The sequence below is a fragment of the Helianthus annuus genome, chromosome 15 (genome assembly GCF_002127325.2).
Source record: "Helianthus annuus cultivar XRQ/B chromosome 15, HanXRQr2.0-SUNRISE, whole genome shotgun sequence".
In the NCBI taxonomy this organism is placed as follows: Eukaryota; Viridiplantae; Streptophyta; class Magnoliopsida; order Asterales; family Asteraceae; genus Helianthus; species Helianthus annuus.
The window spans coordinates 41,205,047-41,220,531 of NC_035447.2; positions in this window are offsets into that span (position 1 = coordinate 41,205,047).

A 15,485-nucleotide genomic window follows, 5' to 3' on the forward strand; every position below is an offset into this window, starting at 1 on the left:
CTGCATGCTAGAACTATATAGAACTTTGCTCGTATTACGCTTAGATACACATGACACTATTGCCTGAGAACACTTACGTGCTTACACTTTTCTGTCATCGCACTGCTCGCGAACCATTCTCACTTACGCTACTTTTACAATGAAGATCATGTCTGGACGCGTTAACATGACTCAAGCCCAGTTGACGGCTCTCATTAACGAACAAGTTGCTGCGGCACTTGCAGCCGCACAAGCAGGAGGTATATCCTGTAGTCTTAGCTCACACTAGGGTCTTTAGATCCTACACTCCTAAAACCAACTCTCGTGTTTAAACTTTGTCCTATTCGTACACAAAAGGTCAACCCGCACAGCAACCTATCTGCACTTTCAAGAACTTCATGGACTGTCGTCCAAGCACTTTCAGTGGCACGGAAGGAGCAGTGGGACTACTCCATTGGTTTGAAAAGCTCGAATCAGTATTCGAGATGTGTGAATGCCCTGAGGCTCGCAGGGTCAAGTACGCCACTGGTACGTTGGAAGGAATCGCGCTAACCTGGTGGAACGCGCAAATACAGATACTAGGGTTGGCAGCTGCTAACGCCACCCCATGGAACGATTTTAAAGAACTCATTAAGAGGGAATACTGCACGCGTGACGACATCCACAAGTTGGAAGTGGAGCTTTACCATTTGAAAATGACGGGGTCGGAAATCGAAGCCTATACGAAACGGTCGAACGAACTGGCCATTCTGTGTCCAACCATGGTAGACCCTCCGATCAAGCGTATCGAACTGTACCTCAAGGGTCTAGCCTCAGAAATTCAGAGCCATGTTACATCGGCTAACCTCAACAATATCCAAGACATTCAGCGTCTTGCTCATCGCCTCACAGATCAGGCAGTGGAACAGAACAAGATGCCCAAACGCGTCAGTGCATCTACTACTCCAGCTGCTACTCCTGCTACACTCAGCGATAACAAACGGAAAGGGGATGGGGATTCCAGCAGGGGATCAGTTTCTGTTCAGTCACAAGCACAGCAGCGCAAGACAAATGACTACCAGAATCCGAGTCAACAGTCATCTGGCAGTCAGGGGCAGGGTGGATATCGGGGATTTCACCCACTATGTAATGAGTGCAACAAACACCACAGTGGAAGATGTCACAGGGAACGTTGTCAAAGATGCCTCAAGATGGGTCATGAGGCTAAGGATTGTAGAAGCTCACGGCCAGCAAATCAGAACCAGCAACTCCCACCGCCAGCTCCACAGAACCAGCAGCAGCAGCTACTGCGTGGAAACCGGGGATGTTTCCAGTGTGGGGTTGAAGGCCACTTCAAACGTGATTGCCCACAATTGAACCAGAACCAGAATCGCAACAACAACAAAAACCAGGGCAACGGAAACAACAACAACGGGGGAAACAACAACAACAATGGCAACGAGGCAAGGGGTCGAGCATTCGTGCTGGGTCGAGGAGACGCAATGAACGATCCCAATGTGGTTATGGGTAAGTTTCTCCTCGACGATATTTATGTTACTGTTTTGTTTGATTCGGGTGCTGATACAAGTTATATATCGCTAAAAGTCAGTAAATTGTTAAAACGTGCACCAACACTCTTAACCACCAAACATGTAGTAGAATTAGCTAATGGTAAGAGTCTAGAAGCCACGCAAGTAGTCAGGAATTGTAGTATTGTTTTAGCTGGTCAAGCTTTCTCCATTGACCTTATCCCCATAGTCTTGGGTAGTTTTGATATCGTTATCGGGATGGATTGGTTGTCCCAACATCAGGCATAAATCTTATGCAACGAGAAGATTATTCGTATTCCTCGTTCTGGTCAAGAACCTCTCGAAGTTCAAGGCGACAAGAGTGGTGCTGTGGTTGGCATCATCTCTTTCTTGAAGGCTCATAAATGTTTGCGGAAGGGTCACGCCGTTATCTTGGGACTCGTTACAGATGCATTAGCGAAGGAAAAGAAATTGGAAGACATTCCAGTTGTACGCGATTATCCTCAGGTGTTTCCTGAAGATTTGCCTGGTTTACCGCCTCATCGTCAGGTCGAATTTCAAATCGAGCTCGCTCCAGGAGCAGCACCCATAGCTCGAGCACCGTATCGTTTAGCTCCAACCGAACTGGAAGAACTGTCGAAGCAGCTACAAGAGCTCTTGGAAAAGGGCTTTATTCGTCCAAGCTCATCTCCTTTGGGAGCTCCAGTACTTTTCGTGAAAAAGAAGGATGGCACTTTCAGGATGTGCATCGACTACCGTGAACTCAACAAGGTGACGGTGAAGAACCGTTATCCTCTTCCGCGTATAGACGACTTATTCGACCAGTTGCAGGGGTCGAGTTACTACTCCAAGATAGGCTTGAGGTCAGGGTATCATCAGTTGAGAGTCCGGGATGAGGACGTCTCCAAAACCACATTCAGAACTCGCTACGGACACTATGAGTTTCTTGTCATGCCGTTCGGGTTAACGAACGCGCCGGCCGTATTCATGGACCTTATGAACAGGGTGTGCAAACCCTACTTAGACAAATTCGTGATAGTTTTCATTGACGACATCCTGATCTACTCTAAGAGTCAGGAGGAGCACGAGCAGCACTTACGACTCATTTTGGAACTCCTACGAAAGGAACAGCTGTACGCTAAGTTTTCGAAATGTGACTTCTGGCTTCGTGAAGTCCACTTTCTAGGCCACGTAGTAAACAAGGATGGGATCCATGTTGATCCATCCAAGGTAGATTCGATCAGAAACTGGCCTGCACCGCGTACACCAACGGAAATACGCCAATTCTTGGGCTTGGCGGGTTATTACAGACGATTCATCAAAGACTTCTCGAAGATAGCACAGCCGCTTACACTACTGACACAGAAAGGTGTCACGTACCGTTGGGGAGATTCCCAGGAAACCGCTTTTCAGTACCTAAAGGATAGGCTTTGCAGCGCACCTATTCTCTCATTGCCAGAGGGCACGGATGATTTCGTGGTTTATTGTGACGCATCGATACAGGGGCTTGGTTGTGTATTGATGCAACGGAATAAAGTTATTGCCTATGCTTCACGTCAACTCAAGATTCACGAACGGAACTACACGACGCACGATTTAGAGCTGGGAGCTGTTGTTTTCGCGCTTAAGATATGGCGACACTACCTGTACGGTACCAAGTGCACAATTTATACCGATCACAGGTGTCTCGAGCATATCCTTAAGCAAAAGGATTTGAACATGCGTCAACGAAGATGGGTTGAACTTCTGAACGATTACGAATACGCCATCAAGTACCATCCAGGCAAAGCCAATGTTGTGGCTGATGCCCTCAGTCGGAAAGATACTACACCTTGGCGTGTACGAGCTTTGCAACTCACCATTCAGTCCAGTCTTCCTGCACAGATACGAACTGCTCAGATAGAAGCATTGAAACCCGAAAACGTCAAGGCTGAAGCCTTACGCGGCTCAAGGCAACGAATGGAACAAAAGGAAGACGGCGCGTACTATGTAACGGGGCGTATTTGGGTCCCACTTTATGGCGGTCTACGCGAACTTGTAATGGACGAAGCTCACAAATCTCGCTACTCGGTACATCCAGGGTCGGATAAAATGTACCACGACATGAGAACTACCTATTGGTGGCCTAGCATGAAGGCCCACATCACTACCTATGTCGGCAAGTGCTTGAGTTGTGCAAAAGTCAAGGCAGAGTATCAGAAACCAGCAGGTTTACTTCAGCAACCCAAGATACCACAGTGGAAATGGGAGGAAATTTCCATGGATTTCGTTACTAGCCTACCTAGATCCCAGCGCGGGAACGATACTATTTGGGTGATCGTGGATTGACTCACCAAGTCTGCTCATTTCTTGGCTATTAAAGAAACAGACAAGTTTTCCACTCTAGCAGACGTATACTTGAAAGAAGTAGTCTCAAGGCACGGGGTGCCCACCTCTATCATTTCGGATCGCGATGCACGATTCACATCAGAACTATGGCAAGCAATGCACAAAGCTTTTGGCTTTCGATTAGACATGAGCACGGCTTATCACCCTCAGACGGATGGACAGTCTGAACAAACGATTCAAACTCTAGAAGACATGCTTCGGGCATGTGTTATTGATTTCGGCAACAGCTGGGAAAAGCATCTCCCTTTGGTGGAGTTCTCATACAATAACAGTTATCACACCAGCATTCAAGCCGCTCCATTCGAGGCATTGTACGGGCGTAAATGCCGGTCACCTCTCTGTTGGGCAGAGGTGGGGGATAGTCAGATCACGGGTCCAGAACTTATAGTGGACACCACAGAAAAGATTGCACAAATACGACAACGCATGGCGGCAGCACGCGACCGTCAGAAAGACTGCGCAGCCGTCAGAAAGACTACGCAGATAAGCGTAGGAAGCCATTGGAATTTCAGGTCGGGGACCGGGTTTTACTTAAAGTCTCACCCTGGAAGGGTGTGGTACGTTTTGGGAAACGGAGCAAACTCAATCCGCGGTATGTCGGACCATTCGAGATCACAGAAAGAATAGGCAAAGTAGCCTACAGACTGAACCTACCAGCTGAACTCGGGGCAGTTCACAACGTTTTCCACGTGTCAAATCTGAAGAAATGTTTGTCAGATGAGACCCTCATAATTCCTCTGAAAGAGCTCGCTATCGACGAACAGTTGCACTTCGTCGAGGAACCAGTTGAAATCACGGACCGGGATGTTAAGGTCCTCAAACACAAGAGAATACCTCTTGTCCGAGTTCGTTGGAACTCCAAACGTGGCCCAGAGTACACCTGGGAACGCGAAGACCAGATGACAGAAAAGTATCCCCAGTTATTCGGAACCAATGCAACCACTACTGAGGCTGAAGCTACTACTGCGGAATTTCGGGACGAAATTCCAGATCAACGGGGGGAGGATGTGATACCCCAGGAAAACTAGTGAATGATATAACTACCTAGCTTCCTTAGTGAGTGCGTACCAAATTTCGGGACGAAATTTCTTTTTAGTTGGGGATAATGTGACAACTCGTATTTCGAACCTACTTTGTGTAACGTTACGTGCTTACGTGAACTTTTATGATTATTGAATGTTATGATTATGTGCTTTGTGTAACGTAATGTATGTATGTATATAATGGCATAAACGCACAACATGAACCAAACGCACAACACTTACTCGAACGCACAAGGCCACTTGGGGCCGTATCCATTGTAATCGGACCAAAGGGGCAGCCCGTGATGGGCCGGCCCACTCCTTTTCTACGCAAACAAGAACCCATCTTTGGGGTTTGTTTTCTCATTTGTTACAACTCTCATACACACACAAGAACCCTAGTTTTCTCTCTCTCTCCCTCACGAATTCGCGGCAGCCGGATCCCTTATCTCGAAGATTTTCTTGTTCGTTGTTTGGATCACTCTCTCCTTGTTTGATTCTAATCGGTTAGTATATCATTACCATTGTTAATTCGAGTTCCTTTGATACATGAAACTGGATGAATACGTGTTGCTTTGTTTGGATATGTGAATGTAATCGAAATAAATATGAGTTATTGGCATGAACCGAATGATTGACTGATTTCTAATATGTAAGTGTTAATCGGCTACATGATTATGAAATCGGATTTGTATGTTGATCGGTTATCATATCTTGTTTTCGGATTTAATTGCAGGAGGTCTTAGTATCGAATATTGGTAATTGGTTGTATGTTCATGTACTCAAACCAAGTAAGATTTGATAAGTTGTTGTTCATGAAATCGGATGAAGTCGGACCGAATTATAAGTGTTGATTAGTTATTGTTATGCTTTGAATCATGATTAGGGTTCATAAGGATTAAAGGATAATTGTCTTGTTTGATCGAAAATCACTATGATTGGAAACTGTTTATCTGTTGATTGATTTGTAAAATTCGGAAACTGATTAAATTATGTAACTGTTGCCATGATTTGCGGGTAATTTAAATGGGTCGCACAAGTCATCTGGTCGCACAAGATGACCTGACCGCACAAGGGGTTCCCAGTCGCACAAGGCTGTCGGATCGCACAAGTCGTATGTTTTGTTTAACTGTTTGGGCCGGATGATATGTTGGGCTGGGCTAGCTCTAATCGCACAACCCGGCCGGATCGCACAACCCAATCCGGACCGCACAAGTCACTTGTGTGTATTTATTTGGGCTGAGATGTGTTACTTGTCTGTATGATAGTTGGGCCGGTTACTTAGTTAACCACTTATGTTATATGTTGGGCCGGGTAGTTTTGGGCTCCAACGGATGACTCGCACAAGGCCCTAAGCTTGTGTGAGCCCAATCCGGAATTCAGGATAACTGTTGAACGTGATGTTGCGTATTTACCATGATCCGTATGTGTTTCCTATATGCTATCTTATGTGATACTTGCATGCATTACTTGAACCAAACCTGACTTGTGTGGTAACCCTGTTAGGATGTGGTTGACCACCCTTAGTTCAAGAACCCTTTTTGTGTATCTGCCGAGCAAACCAAGGTGAGTTCACACAGCCAAGGCATGGGATTCCCGGGTGGGAATGGGATTGGATGACTTATTGTATATACTCAGATGGTAGAACCTAACGATAAGATACGGCTAGACTAGTAACACTTACTGAACTGTTCTTCGCACACCTGCCAAGGATTGGCCGCGATATTATGACTGACTTCGCACACCTGCCATAGGCAGGCCGTGAACTAAATGTACTAATCTTCGCACACCTGCCTGGGAGGCCGCGATACAAATAAACCTAGTCTAGAATACTTGGGAAAAACATCCCCTAATATCTTCGCATACCTGCCTGGGAGGCCGCGATGGAAACTAATACGATACATGACATAACGAACGAACATACTACTACTCACACTATACTATTACTGAACTATTAACTGTGAACTCGCTCAACTAGTTGTTGACTCTCTGCTGCATGCCTTGCAGGACCTTAGGTACTTATGGAGCTTGCACAAGGAGGAGCAGGTCGTTGTGGGATACGGATCGTAGACGTTATGATAAACAATTGAACTTATAACTTTACTTTGGGTTTTCATATTATGCTTCCGCTACTTAAATTACGTTTTGTTGAACATCAATCATGTCGTGATGAATTACATTAACTACTTTTAATATTAGATGCGATGTTCGATATGATTGGTGGCTTGATCCTGGTCATGTCACGCCTCCAGGCGGTGGTACTCCGCGTGTGGATTTTGGGGGTGTGACATTCTTGATTATTGCTTCAATCTTACTAACCATTTCTGGTCCAACAATCCTACAACAATCCTTTGTGAAGAATGATCCAAACCCTTTATCACTCATTTGAGACACACTCCGGAGGTTGAATTTTAGATTGTCTATAAGATTGACATTTTCAAATTTTACATTTCCAGACTTTACTGTACCAGATCCCAGAACTTTTCCTTTACTATTATTACCAAAGGATATATCACCCCCTCCATGAGTTTTAAAATCTTGAAGAAGGGCTTTACATCCTGTCATGTGCCTGGAGCCTCCACTATCTACATACCAAAGACTATCTAAGCATGCAGAAGCTCCCTGCACATGAAGTAAAAGGATTAGTTCATAAAAGTCTCCAAAGCCAACAGGGCTTTGGATGGGGTCTCAACAGTGTTCGGGATGGTAGCAGTGGTGTGGACAGTGGTTAGCTCAGGGGTTTGAACATTTTTGGGAATATTTTTCTCTAACCACTGTTGGGGGTCTTGACCCATCATCTGTTGATAACCAAAAGGATGCCTGTTCACTCTTGGTTTAGAGGGCTTTTTGTAAGCCTCATAAACGTGTGGAATCCTTTGGTATGATGCCTTTTCCTTGCCTTTTCTGAAATGATTGGCTAGAGGGGCATCAGTCATTTGTACATCCCTTTGAACAGATGTTTGGTTCAGCTGTTTTGTGACAGCAGTTTGGACAGGGACAGACAGTGGTTGCTTCTTGGTGAACTTAACAGATGATTCTGATGAACTTAAGGATGTTTTTGTTGTGTACTCTTTCTTCTTTTCATCAAAATTCTTGAGATACACACAGTCCTTAGTTTTGTGGTTATTTTTACCACAGATGGTGCAGCTTTCAGCAAGAGCAATAACATTTGTTTTGTTTAGATCATGTGCTTTTAGATGAAAACAATCTTTTGTTAGATGATTCTTCTTTTCATAGAAATCACAAAACAGGTTTTTAATTTTTTCTCTTTTCTTCCTTTTCTCAGATTCCTTTGCAACAGAGTTTTGAACCTCTGTTGGGATATCTTTGATAGGAATGACTCTTTCTTTTGGAGCTTTGACACCATCAGTGGTTGTGAAATCCATTGGTTTGAAATTTTCCAGGATATCACACTCATCAGACCATGTGGGTTTAAACCGGTATTTCTCAATTTCGTCAAAAGTTGAGGATCCCACAGATCTTTCAAGAATAATTTTGTTACCAAGTTTATCAGTTATTTTAACTTCTTGGCCACTTTTGTTGGTTGGTATGATTTTAGGAGAAACAGCTTGCATTGCAGCAGTGCTTACAATATCATCATATTTTCTATGACCTATACCAAACTTGACATTGCTTTTAAGCTGTTTCTCGAGAATAACCTCATACCCTTTGCAGGATTCTACCCATCTTTCACAAGTGATCTGGGTAGACTCTAACTCCTTTTTGCAAACTTGGTATTTTTCTACCATAGTTTGGAGTTGAGTTTTGGTTATGCTTTGTTCTTCTTTTAAGCTGCTGATCTCCTTATCCTTTTCAGCCAGTTTGTTTCTAAGTTCTTTTACTGACTTTTCAAATTTGACCTCATCAAATAGGATTTTATTTCTATGGTTTTCATTTACCTCTTTGATGTTAGCAAATGCAATAATACATTTGTCTGAACACAGTTTTTCAAGAACTTGAGGTGATACCTTAGCAGCAGCCATCATGGCACAATCACATTGATGATCATTATCTTCATCAGCTCTTCCTTCTTCTTCACCAACTTTCTTCATTTCTTCTTCCTCTTTGTCATCTTGTGACCAAAGATCGGTCAGTGGTTCAATCAGGGTTTCTGAATTTTCTCCCAGCAGTGGTTCACCAGCAACTGCTGTAATCACTGCTTCAGCAACTCCATCCACTGTTTCAGCACTTAGCTGTTCACCTTCAGCTTCAACCCCTTCTGGTATTGATTCTAATGCCATCAAACAAAATTCATCATTAAAATTATCATTAGTAGCACAGAGAGCAAAATTTTCATCATTAAGATCTTCAAGCATGCTGCTCCAATCAACAAAGCCTTGTGTGAAAAAGCTTTGCTGATCTGGTGGTGTAGCTGTTGAAGCAGCTTGTTGGGGTGCAGCAGGTTGCACTTGTGCCTGAGGGATAGGGGCTTGAACATACTGAATTTGTGGAACAGTGGTTTGAACATAATGCACAGGCACAGGGGTTGCAGCATAATGAGCAGTGTTAACATGTGCTGTAGGGGCATATTGGGTATAGTGCACAGTGTTTTGTTGTTGTGGTCTAGGATTTGAACCAGGGTGTGTAATTATGGGACCAATAGTTTGACTCCTGCATTCCCTAGCAAAATGACCTAGCCTATTACACTTGTAACACTTGATTTTCGACTTATCCAACCCAACCCTCAAATTTCCATGAAGCCCTGGAAATTTTCTCCCTGTTCTTTTGTAGAACTTGCTTGTTCTTACACTAAGCAAGGCCAATTGATGCAAAATGTCCATTTCTTCTAAGTCAGTCGGATCAAAATGCTGCAAATCATTTAGTTCAAAGCATAAGTTATCTGACATCTGGTTTTCAGCATTTGCAGTGAAAGCATAATTTGCAGAGTGAGAATCAGAGTTGTTAAAATTACCCCCAGCAGTTATGTCAATAAAGTGATCATAACTCTGATCCTTACTGCTGCTACCAGATTCTTCCTGACCAAAAAGAGCTGTGCTGCCAAATGAATAGTCATCAGCAACCTTTCTAGACTCTTGCAACCTCCTTTTCTGGTTCAACTCCCTTTCATAAGTTAGGAGTCTACCATGGAGTTGGGTCAGGGTCAGATCTTTGAACTCCGCAGAGTTTCTGGTGACAAAAGCAACTGTGTCCTATTTTTCAGGCAGTGATCTAAGGAACCTGCTATTTTGGGTTGCATTTGGAAATGTAACCTTAACAAGCCTTAGTTCACTGATGAGACAACTAAAACGTTCAAATTGTTGGGTTAGTGACTCCCCTTTGATGTGACAAAACGTTTCATACTGCTGATTCAGAATTTCCCTATTGTTTTCGATAACCTCCTCCGTTCCTCAGAACTGTTCTTTCAATGCATCCCACAATTCTTTTGCACTGTTACAATGTAACAATCCAGCATAAATTTCGTTAGGGAGTGCAGAGGCTATGATGCTAAACGCTTTGGTGTCCAGTTCAAACTACTGAAAATCCAATTCAGTGTAATTTTCAGTTGGTTTAGGAACGGACTTTTTGGCGTCCTCTGCGCTTGGCACCATAGGAACATGAGGACCGAAAACGACAGACCTCCAACATCCAGTGTTTTGTTGAGCGAGGATGTGGCACATCCTACGCTCCCAGATGTTGTACTCATTTCTTTTAAGCATAGGTTGTCACGGCCCCCGACCCGGTTTGACCCGTTTCAGGAGCCGCGGGACAAAAATCCTGCGGTATTTAAATTTTAGGCGACAGCGGAAGTCTTTTTAAAACAGGATCTTTTGATAATTCAAACTGCCCGTTTTACAAATGGGGTAAAAAATCCCATAATTTACAATAATGTGATTTCTCCGGGAAATCTTTATTTTCAAAATATGTTTCTTTTATTTATTTACAATGAGCCACTTTTCTAAGCCGGTAGTGCTTCCTGGCACTTTTCTTTGCTCACAACAGATCACCTGAAATATGTTTGAAAAAGGTTTTGTCAGCGGGGAAATACTGAGTGAGTTCATTCAGTTTTTAGGAAATGACCCATAGTTATTGTTAGGGCTGGATTTTTATTATAGGTGATCCTTACACATGATCCTAACCAGTGATCCTTGTTTCTTTGGCAGACAGTGATCCTCAGCAGGACTTCAGGATCAGGATCATGGGACATTATGGTGATCCTCATACTAACGGCCACTTCCGCTTAATACAATATTGTTTTGCAGGAACATCTAGCAGGATACACTCTAGGCATCATGATCCAGGGACGCGTCTTCACAATTATGGCAAGAGCTTAATTAAAGATAGACGTTGCACAGGATATGGAAACTTGGCTTGATTTATGGGCGGCTATTTAGGCTAGATTGTATCTCATTTCTAAAGGGGTAATGAGCTGAATATTAGTTTAGCTACCTAAAATAGGTCACCAACACATGTATAAATACCACTCTTCCTCATTCGGAAAGAGACACACAACATACAACGCAACTCTCACACATTTAGACACTCAAAACAATAGTGATCCTTGTACTCAGCTCATTATCATCCAAAGTTGTAATCGTATTTTTGTTATATTGAAGTTGGTGATCGGTAGTTGCCATCACCCGAGGTTTTTTATGCCGGAGATCATTCATTGATCAAGGGCTTTTTCCTCGTATAAATCATTGTGTCTTTGCATCTTTATCACAGAAGTGATCCTTTACTTTCATAATTAACCAAGCATCATACCCCGTTTTCATAAAGTTTGGTTACATTATCCTTGTGTGATTTTTGACCAAAACAGATTGGCGCCCACCGTGGGGCAATTGGTGCTTCATTCATAAGAAAATCTTTTGTTCGAAATCATTTTGAAAGAGTTACATGGCTTCATCATTGAAGAACACGTCCACGGCGATGTCTGCAGTCACCTCATCACAGATCACCTTGCCTCCTCCACCGGCAGGATCTCAGAAAAATACTGAGAAGAGATCAACTCCCACTTTCTCTAAACCTCTATCTTCTTCTGCTATGAATTCTTCTATTCCCAGTACTAGTGATGTATTTGCTTTAATTTTGCAGATGAAGGATCGTATGCAGCGGCAAGATGAAACTAACGAAAGGATCCTCAGGGAAATTGGAGATCTCAAAAGACAAAAGAAAGCGGCAGAGGATCATTCTCCACTGATGCCCAAATCCTTGAGTTTTGATACTCCAATGATCACCTCCCAGCCATCAGGGATCCCGGACGTGCAAATCATAGGGGAGTCAAGAGGATCACATCTCAACTCGGCAGCAATGACTCAGACATCAGGCTCACATTTTCAGCCTGTAGGATCCTATCCTCAGTACATGGGATCCTTCAGGAATTTGGGAGCCTATCCGGAGACACAGCAGTTTCAAGGATCCTACTTTGTTCCAGGATCATCCCAGGGCCAAGGATCCTCCTCTGTTCCAGGATCATCCCAGGTTCAAGGATCCTCCTTTGTTCCAGGATCATCCCAGGTTCAAGGATCCTCCTTCGTTCCAGGATCATCCCAGACACCAGGATCCTTCCAGATACCAGGATCCCTAAAAAATCTGCAAACAGGAAGTCTAGATGTCCATCAAGGGGACTTCATTCCAATGCAGACCATTGCTTCCACTGGTCCCTTCGTTGTTCCAGAATTCCAGCAATATGGATTCCCTAACTTGAACCCAATGGGAGGTAACACTTTAAACAATTATCCTACCACTAACCATGGATTCATGCAGGATACAGGTACCAATCATGCTATGGCCAGGGAGTTGCAGAAGCTAAAAGATATGATCTCAAGTGTTCCAGGGGTAGTCAAGCCTATCCCAGAGATTGCGGATGGAAGCCACAAGGTATCCCGTTTTGCACCACCAATTTGTGATGCAGAGGTACCCAAAAGGTTCCATATCCCTACCATGAAGTTGTATGATGGCACAACGGATCCAGAGGAGCATATAGCACAATACAGGGAGAGGATGGAGATCAATCCTATCCCAGAAAAATTGAAGGAAGCATGCCTATGTAAAGGATTTGGATCCACTCTTACTGGATCAGCTCTTAAGTGGCTGCTAAGTCTTCCCCCTTACTCTATTACTTCATTTGCCAATTTAGTTAATTTATTCAATAACCAATTCTCTTGTAGTAGAAAATTTGAAAAATTAACTAGTGATTTATACAGGATAACTCAAAATCATAATGAATCATTAAGGGATTATATAACTAAATTTAGTAAAGAATCCTTGGACATTCCCAACTTGGATATGGCTACGGCTGTTGAGGCCTTCAAAATGGGACTGCTTAAGGATTCATTATTCTATGATGATCTTGTTATGACACCATGCAGGAATTTAGATGAAGTAAGAACTCGAGCACTCAGATTTATCCGGCTAGAGGATGACAAGAGGATCCAGGAGAGACAAGTAGGATCCTCAAAACCGGAGAAGCAAGGATCCTCCTTCAAGAACAACAAATTCAAATCCTACCATAGAAATGAGAACAAGAATGTGCATGCTGTTGACCAGGAAGAGGATGATGAAGATTATCCTCCAATCTCAGAATATTGTTTCTCCGTTGATAATCATGAACTGATCCTTGCAATGCAGAATCTAGGTGAAAAAGCTAGATGGCCCAGGAAGAATGATAAACCATCCGGGACTAAAGATAAGTCCAAATGGTGTGCATACCATGAGGATTTCGGGCATCTAACTGAAGATTGCATAGCCTTAAGAAAAGAAATTGGATACCTGCTAAGCAAGGGGCATCTAAAAGAATTGTTGGGGAGAAAAAAGCAAAGGACCCAGGATCCTGAAAGGATCCCTGAAAAGGCTCCAGCACCTCCGGCAAACGCACAAGTGATCAACTTTATATCCGGAGGATCAGACATTTGTGGTACATCCTTTTCAGCGGCCAAAAGACATGCAAAAGAATCAAAAATGGATAATGGAGAAAGGCCTATTAGAACCACAAGTGTCTCAGAAGGGAAGATGATAACATTTGATGAGGATGATCGCATTAACATTCAGGATCCTCACCATGATAGTTTAGTTATCACTCTCTTTATCTCTAACCATTTTGTCCGCAGGATCCTTATTGACGGAGGGAGCTCAGTGAACATTATCCAGCTTGATGTCCTGAAGAAAATGGGAATCCCAGAATCAGACATCACACCAAGATCCTCCGTGCTTGTAGGATTCAGTGGGGAAACGAAGAAAACTCTGGGGGACATCAAACTCCCAATCTACGTGGAAGGATTACATAATTACCAAAAATTTTGTGTTATTGACTGTTTATCTTGTTGCAACGTTATCCTTGGCAGGCCTTGGATACATGACATGAAAGCAGTTCCATCTACCTACCATCAATGTGTGAAGCTCCCTAGCCCATGGGGAATAATCAAGATCGATAGTGACCAGCAGGAGGCTAAGGATTGTTATACCTCATCTATGAAGCCAACCTCGAAGCCAAGGGAGCAATAGCAATTACAGTATCCTCCAAGGAATGTCTTGGAGGCAAGGGAACAAGATGTAGATGAAATCCTCTTGGATCCTAGTGATCCTGAATCAAAAATCTATATCGGATCAGGGATCCTTGGCAAGATGAAAGAAGACTTAGTATCCTTCCTCAAAAGAAGAAAATCTACCTTTGCTTGGAAACATGAAGATATGACAGGTATATCTAAGGATATTATTACTCACAAACTTGGCATTGACAGGTCTATCAAACCAATCCATCAAAAAAGGAGGAAGTTTGCACCAGAAAGGAATGCCATTATCCAAGAAGAAGTAGAGAGACTACTTCGAGCAGGTATGATCAGAGAGGTAAAGTATCCAAAATGGTTAGCCAATGTGGTTGTTGTCCAAAAGAAAAACGGAAAGTGGAGGGTATGTGTCGATTTCACTGATTTGAATAAGGCATGTCCCAAGGATCCTTTCCCATTACCCCACATTGACTCCATGGTGGATGCAACGGCGGGGCATGAACTGTTGACCTTTATGGATGCATCATCTGGATTCCAACAAATTCAGATGGAACCATCGGACCAAGAGGATACAGCCTTTATGACCCCAACAGGTTTATATTGTTATATTGCCATGCCTTTTGGATTGAGAAATGCAGGTGCAACGTACCAAAGGCTGGTAAATATGATGTTCAAAGATCAAATTGGACAAACTATGGAAGTATACATAGATGATATGGTAGTCAAATCAAAGAAAGCTGAGGATCACCTAAGGGACTTGGAAGAAGCATTCGATATCCTTGATAATTACAACATGAAACTTAATCCTTCAAAATGCCATTTTGGTGTTAAGGCAGGAAAGTTCTTAGGATACATGGTAACCCAGAGGGGCATTGAAGCAAGCCCGGAACAAATCAAAGCATTAATAAATATCAAATCTCCTGCCAATGCCAAGGATGTTCAAAGACTGACAGGCAGGATAGCAGCTTTGAACAGGTTCATATCGAAATCCTCAGAAAAATGCAAAGAATTCTACGATATCCTAAGGAAGAATAAGAAGTTTGAATGGACTGAGAAACATGAGAACGCTTTACAAGCCCTTAAAGAATATATGTCCTCAGCACCAGCATTAGCAAAACCGGAAAAAGGAGATGTGTTATCCTTAT